The 7309-nt window shown below is 43.4% G+C and overlaps 1 long non-coding RNA gene across 1 annotated transcript; it reads right to left on the bottom strand.

Moving 5' to 3' along the window:
- Positions 1-1039: 1039 nt before the first annotated feature.
- LOC115099728 lies at positions 1040-4841 on the bottom strand. The gene is made up of 3 exons (XR_003858870.1): positions 4767-4841; positions 3499-3682; positions 1040-1230 (listed from the first exon to the last, which is right to left on the bottom strand). It is a non-coding gene; the product is annotated as an uncharacterized LOC115099728 (long non-coding RNA).
- Between the last annotated feature and the right edge of the window lie 2468 nt (positions 4842-7309).

Below are 7309 nucleotides of genomic sequence, written 5' to 3'. Positions count from 1 at the left end.
ATAATCATATTTCTGATGTTACAGTGATCTGTTTTCTCCCCAAACTATTTCTTTATGGAAAACACTATGGGCCTGATTTTCAAAGCCATGTACATGCATAAAACCTGGCTGTTACAAAATGACCCCAGGCCTAGTGCGAGTAACCCGGGTCCTTGTGGGCTTTTATGCAAATTGGGAGTAGACGTTCTGAAGGGAGGAGCTGGGAGTGGGGATCTGACTTATGCGCATATTTTCATATTTTCGAAACCGTTCGTGTTAGGTTTCCGCGCAGGCCCTGCTTGGAGTAGGCCTGACTTTGAGCGTGGACAATTCCGCGTACATCCAGCCAGTTAAGGAAGGATTTTCAAAGTGAACCGATGCTCATAAGATCACTTTGGAAATCCTCAGTAAAGTCTGTGTGCAACTTGCCCTCTTAGGCTCTCCTGCTATGCAGGGAGTTAAAAAATGACCCTCCCTAAGGGATAATAGAAGAGAAATGAAGGGATCGATCCCTCCAGAGATGAATCCAGAATTCTAATGGATCAAGTTTTTGTTTCCACCGTTCTCATAGTGACCTGAAGTTTGTCTACGAAGGACCTGGACAATAACAAAAAGGAATAAATTGTTCTAACCTTCATTTTATCTCCCAGCAAAATATGTTTTAAAAAACCTTTCTATTTTATTTTATGTTTTTTTGGTTTTTTTAAATTTTCTTATTTAATTAAAGATTCTGCATAGGCTCTCCTTTGACTTTTTCCAAACTTCCTCTTTCTGACAAAGCAGCAGTCATTATGTGAAATATTGATTATTAATTTAGCAAGTTGTCTTTTCAGTGGAGGAATGCAAATCTTCTGATTCCAGAGGAGTCTTAACTCTTGCTAAATGTGAGAGTTCAAAAATCCTACAGCAGGACCTGAAAAGGAAAAACTTAAGAACAGAGAAATGATGAATATAAAAAGTGTTTTAGGTTAGCACCCATGGGACCTTAACTCTCTCCGCATTCCCCAGTGCAACTACCAAACGGCTCAAACTGCAAGTGATATTTCTATTAGCCAGGGCAGTGGTACAGAACATATAGAAGATGTCCTTGGGCGTATCATCAAATTTCTGGAAACAATCTCTCTTGTATTATTTAGTTATGATAAGGACTGAAAACCGTGCCTAACAATGTCTGATTCTCCGCACAAGGGTTTATGCATCTCACTTTTCCTCTGGGGGTCTTGCACGTTCCTTTAGGCTGGGCCACAGACTCTGCAATTAGAAAAGATTTTATTCATTTGAAAAAAGGAACAAGAACAAGGAATACCAGCTCCTGTGTTGGCCTGAACAGCTTCCTCTCCTCTCCAGCAGCATGTACCATAGGTGGAACACCAGATGGAGGCGGGGCCTTAAGGGGCCAATAGAAACCATACAACCTCTGTATGGTGAGGCACCGTAGCTAAACTACTCATTTTGGTGAAACTGTTAAACTATGACGAACGCTAACACAATGTGGTAACTAGTACAAAGTGCAAGGACTTTATCTCTGTTACACAACTCATATGTTTCCTATAGCTAAGAAGTGAAGCAAAGGAATGATACGATGCCACAAGAGCAGCAATAAAACCACTGTCGTCTTAAAATAACATTTTTCAACATCTGGGTTGTTTGGAAACAACGCTTCGGCTGGAGCCAGGAAGAGTATGCGAAGTGTCTGTGGTGTGCTATGTGCTGCATAATCAAGCGAGGATGCCAGAACAAAACAGCTTGTGGCGGATAATACCACAGCCCCTGATTCCAGCAGAGGCGTGGAAGCGAAGGGTAGAAGCATGAGCCAGGGAAGAGAAGAAGGGAGTCTGCAACAAGATTGGCACATTATTCTTGCAATCTTTGTGCCATGGGCCTTCAGCACCTGCACAAAGCGGCTCCCTTTCCTTTAGCTATTCCAGCCATCTCCCCACGAGCTGACACATGAATGCCTGCTTGCCCCACCTCCACTTCCTGTGGATTTTGTAGACTGCAGCAGGGTTGCATTTCAGGTTAATTGTGGACACGTCTGTTTATTATTTGCTGCAGCTTACTGCATGGAGCTCTGTGGGACGACACATTAAGTGGGAGCTCACATTCCCATGAGTAACAAAGAGCTCTTATTATCTTGAGCGCAATTAATCAAAGCCACTTTGTTTTGTCTGTGTGGCAGTGCTTAAGAGCACATGCAATCATTTCTGAAGCTCTAGCAATGGGCATTGAGCTGGTCCACATTCACCTAGGGGCACCTGAACAGAGCACTCCCTGCTCCATCCCAGGGACATATTTGGAGCAGCTGTTACCCATCAGATCCACTTCCTGAATGGTGCAGGGGGTGGCCCGATGGCATCGGGACTGTAAAATAGAATTGATGTGGACCCGCTATCTGCACAGTTACGGCGGCAGTGTGACAGGAAGCAGTGGCAAAGGAACGTCCCACCAGAACGGAGGAAGAAGAATAGGTGTTCCCGTTCATCATGGCACATCTTCCTCATCCCTTCCTTCCCCTCCCACCCCCATGCACTCCTGCTAGGGGAACCTAATAGATAAATCAAGCCCTGGCAGTGAGGCACTATATTCAAATCCCCTGTGGAAATGTGCGCATACATTTTCAGTAAAAAGGTGAGGACTGTTAAGGATGTGCAGAAGCCGTGTGAAGCAATGGCTTAAGTCTTGCAAAGATTAATGCAAAACCAATGGGCTGCAAAAAAAAAAAAAAAGTAAAATAAAATGACCCCCTTCCCACCACAGCCCATTTTCAGAGTCTTAGATTTTGAAAATGTATTTGCATGGATGTAGAATTTGCTTAAAAAAAAAAAAAAAGGAGGAAGTGTAGTAGAAATAGATTGCTAACTAAAGATAAGCCAGTCAAAACATGCATCTGTTACTAATTTCAAATCTAAAATATGATAGGCACAATTAGAGCAGAGTAATTACATTTCTTTGCTTGAAGCTTAGGTATTCATGGTTTAGTGCAGAAAATCTGCAGTCTGGAATTAGCTTAGCCCTAAATAAGAACAGCAGGAACCCATTTACTAAGGACTTTCTACCTTAGGCCCTGATATAATATGATGCGCTCAACTGTGTGCACGTTAGGACGTTGTTGTGAGCACATTTTGGTGCGTGCAGCATCACTCCTGATGCAGCAAGGAGTTTAGTGCACGTAAAATGTGTGTGCAACCATGAATAAAACCGCACAAATTAGGACTCCTCCATGCAAATCCCATGTTAATCAAGGCATTAGCTCCCCCATGCAGTGAGGTGCGAAGGCTTAAACTCATGCTTTCTTAATGCTGGAAATTTAACTCTTGGTTAGAAGTGGAGTAAAGTTGATGGGGCTGGTATTAGTCTATGGTGCGGGGGGTCCTGCACTCAGCATTTATGTGCAGAAAACACAATTTGTACATAAATTGTATTTTCTGTGAATAAAATAGGGTTGGTGCACATTATCTGCAGAATGTGATTGTGCCCCTAAAACATAATGGCCTGATTTTAAAAGGGCCACACACTTACCTAGAGCCTTGTGTGCGCTGCGCGCAATTTCGGAAGCACCCGGCCATGCGCACAACCCCTGTTTCATGCCGAAGTACCGGGCCTCTCCACATGGACGCGCACACGCGGGTCTTAAAATCGGTAAAAGTTCTGCCCTGTATGCTCCTGATTCATGTTCTGTTTGCACAGCTTATAGGGGCGCAACCTATATGTGCAGAAATCATGCTTAATGCTCCTAAGCCATGTTTTGTTCTCAGCCATAATCTATGCATGCAAAACATTACGACGGTTACTTTAAAACGACTGCGTGTGCGCCCATATACGCGTGTTTACGGGTGCACGGCCACGTGTGCTGAAATCTTATATCCTGCATGCAAGTACGCGCACAAGTTATAAAATAGGCCTAGCAGGTATGTTTGTACTCCCGATTTTAAGCACTTACACGCACAAGTGAGGAAATTTTACAGCATGCAAGCAGGAAGGAAATGACCAGTTTAACCAGTTCATCCACCAGTTTGCCCAGTGAATCCCTAAGTCATCAAGACCCTCCTGGTTCTTTACCCTGCTCTCCCCCCAGTTTACCCAGACCCTCAAGCAGTTCGTATATGGCTATAAATAGTTGTATTCAGATTTACACCTGATCAATAGCAGAAGTAAATCTGCGCTGAGATGAACCAGATGCGCGCCGCATTCACTTTGCAACATAGGGGCATGATTATTGGCCCCGCCCTGGAACACCTATCACACGCCTCGTTCCGCCCCTTTTTTCCCTGATGCGAGATATTTGCACATCAGTACTCGTGTGCACATGTGGCAAGTGTATTAAATCGGCCGGGCACGAATACAAGATATATGCGCATGCATCTCCCACTTTTGGCACATTTATTGCCTTTAAATGTCACCTTTATTTGTTTGCATAAACCAGGCTTTGAGTACATAAATAATGTTTTATGCGCAGAGGTCACTATTTGTGTGTAGAGGGAGAACAATTTTCAAAACTATTCACAGTAGAGCATTTAAGCAAGTAAGTGGACGCACGGAGATTTAACCGAGCATTTTATAATCTGTAAAATGGGAGCTGCACAGTTTTGTAAAATACCGCATAATTCTCTTCTTAAAATTTGTGCATATATCTCAATATGTGCAAAGATTTCCGGTGTGAGAAAATTGCGTATTTCACTTATTTTACAAACATGCTTGCATACATTTTACGTGCAAAAAAATTCATGTACATGTATAACCCTAATTTATATGCAGAAGTAGAAATATTTTAAAATCTGCGCATGCACCTGAAATCTCCAGTTTGCTGATATCTCTGCCAGTTCACCCAGTCCCTCTCCAGTGCACCGACCTCCCCATCCAAGTGCAGCAGACGACTCCGATATCAATTGTGCTCGCTTATTTATTTATTTTAAAAGCTTAGAGTCTGCACATATCCTAACTGCAAGGCGGATTATGTAGCAGCATGCAAAACCTCCCACAAAGGACAATAAAACAATAAGAAACAGATGCCACGCCGGATGACATATTCTCCGTGAACTCACTCCTATACTAGAGTCACCCCAAAAATGACATTCAATAGTTAATTAACAAGTATCAATCTGAGCGAACAAGATGCCCAGTGTATTGGTGTAAATCTCTTATAAAACAGCAATATCCGCATGTAACCCCCCTAGACCTCCCCCTTTTTTTGCACAGCTAAATGTGCGTGCGAAACGGAAAATACGTGCGTCCTTTCACTGTTTATAAAATAACATGCACCTACCCTTGCTTGTGCTCATGTTCTGCGCATAACCCCCTTTTTTACCCAAAAATGTTTTCTGTGAAGAAAATGTTTAATGCGCCTGCATTGCATTTTATGCACGCTAAGCATGACTTCTGCACACGTTCTGGGGTTAGCGTGCTTTTTCAAACTCCTGCTGCATTAACCTACCCATAGGTTACTGCATCGGGAGAATAAAGATTTTTTGGCATGTGCTTTAAGAAACTGTGCATTGAACACATTGAACTCCACTGGATGCAGATCTTTCTCATGCGTGCTCATTGTGGATATCCTGAAAATCTGGCCTGTTTGCGGTCCTCGAGGACTGGGGTTCGCCATCCCTGTACAAGCTACTGAGAAATACTTTATTAATATACATTGAGAAATCATGGCATGATGGGGCCTTGAAAGAATGGGTCCAACCCTGTCCATTTTGTATGTCAAGAAAAGGCCTTCAGAAAGACCCGGCCATTTAATTAGGAGTTTTCTGACCCTTAGGTCTCTCCTATCCAGTTGCCCCTAACTTAAGCCCCAAATTAGGATTTTGAGAGAGAGAGAGAGAGTAGTTTGCAGACCATCCCTGCAGATACCTCCACAGAGGCTTGTCTGGATTGGTCAGCAGTTTCCCATAAAAGCCAGCTTGGTTGGGGTGGGGTGGCATTTTTAGTTGGAGTCCAAGGAAGCAGGAGGTTTTTCTTAGTCATCCACATTGTTGGGAGCCCAGGGGAAATGTCATTTTTGTTGGAGTTTTTGAGCTAAAAGACTGGTGTGGTGACCGATTCCCTATTTTAGGGCCCCCGGCCTAGTCCCGGGGAAGAGAATCTGCCCTGGCCAGATTGTGGGAGAGTGGAGCAGGAGTTTGGAGAAGAACCGTTTTGTTTACTTCTGAGAGCTTTGTTACTTGGCCCCCTGTTCCTGCCACCCTTACCCTGATTCCCTCTGCCTAGCTAAGAAGAGACAGCAGTGACGTCACAGACTCCCGAGAAGAGTTTTGTTCCAGTTGTAGTGGGAGGAATTCTTTGGCCAGCAGTTCCTGTCTGCTGAGGAGGAGAGTTTGGGATTTTGAATACTTTCCACATGCAGAAGTCCAGTGTTTTCCATCAGAGAAAGAGATAAAGAGATCATCGCTCAGAGGTGTTGGGACTTTTCCTAGTGCTTTCCAGCTAAGGGACACTGACTCAGCTCTTAGAACGGAGGCACCCTTGGACTGTTTATATTTGTATGAAGAGAATTTTGTTGTGAATTGGACTTAAAGTCTTTTTTGGCTACAGTAAATGGGTTTTGGAACACCCCACACGAGAGTCCCATGAGGCTTTTAATGTTGGGTACAGAAGATTGAGTGTGAGAAGAATTCAGTAAACACTAACAGTGAGTTCACCCATGGAAGAGAGAGTGATAGCAGAGAGACTTAATGTTCCCTCTACTGCACCTTGGACCCAGGAAGATAAGGCCCCCCCCCCCCCCCGGGATTAAGGGAACTGGGACTTAGTATGTCCCCTGCAGCACTTTGTCCCTAACACTGAAGTAGGGGGCTACAAAAAACTAATTCTAATTCAATGCTATGAATGGGTTTCAGAGGTAGCTCTCAGTGTTTAGTCAATGTCCCCAGGAGATTTGTTCAGCATTTTACATCAACCAGATGCAGCTTTCAGCAGCCAAGGTAATCATAACCATTGCATTGCAAATACAACTGGGGTCCATGCAGACCTTTTTTTTCTTTTTCTGGGATCGAATTTTTAATTCACTTTCTTTTCTTAACTAGTTCAGTTTTGAAGCAAGGAACCTTCTCCACTAACTAGAGAATAGCGCACAAGAGGCTTGAACCAAATCCAACACTTCTTACAGAAACAAGTTTGTTGACTTTGTTCTGGATCGCTGACGCTTAGAGGCAAATTTTCAGGAAAAAAACGTTCCTGTTTAGGAACTGAGTTAGACACATCAAACCTGCACTGTTATGAAAAGAATGACGCTTGTTTGTCCTTTACCCACAAGCCAAAACAGGGAATTATCTTTCAGGCAAAAGAAACTGCATAAAACAGGAGTGAAAAAAATCGACATTTGTAAGAGCAG

This window comes from Rhinatrema bivittatum, chromosome 10, assembly GCF_901001135.1.
Source record: "Rhinatrema bivittatum chromosome 10, aRhiBiv1.1, whole genome shotgun sequence".
In the NCBI taxonomy this organism is placed as follows: Eukaryota; Metazoa; Chordata; class Amphibia; order Gymnophiona; family Rhinatrematidae; genus Rhinatrema; species Rhinatrema bivittatum.
Note: the sequence above shows the minus strand (reverse complement) of the source record. Positions and strands in the feature narration are given on the sequence as shown.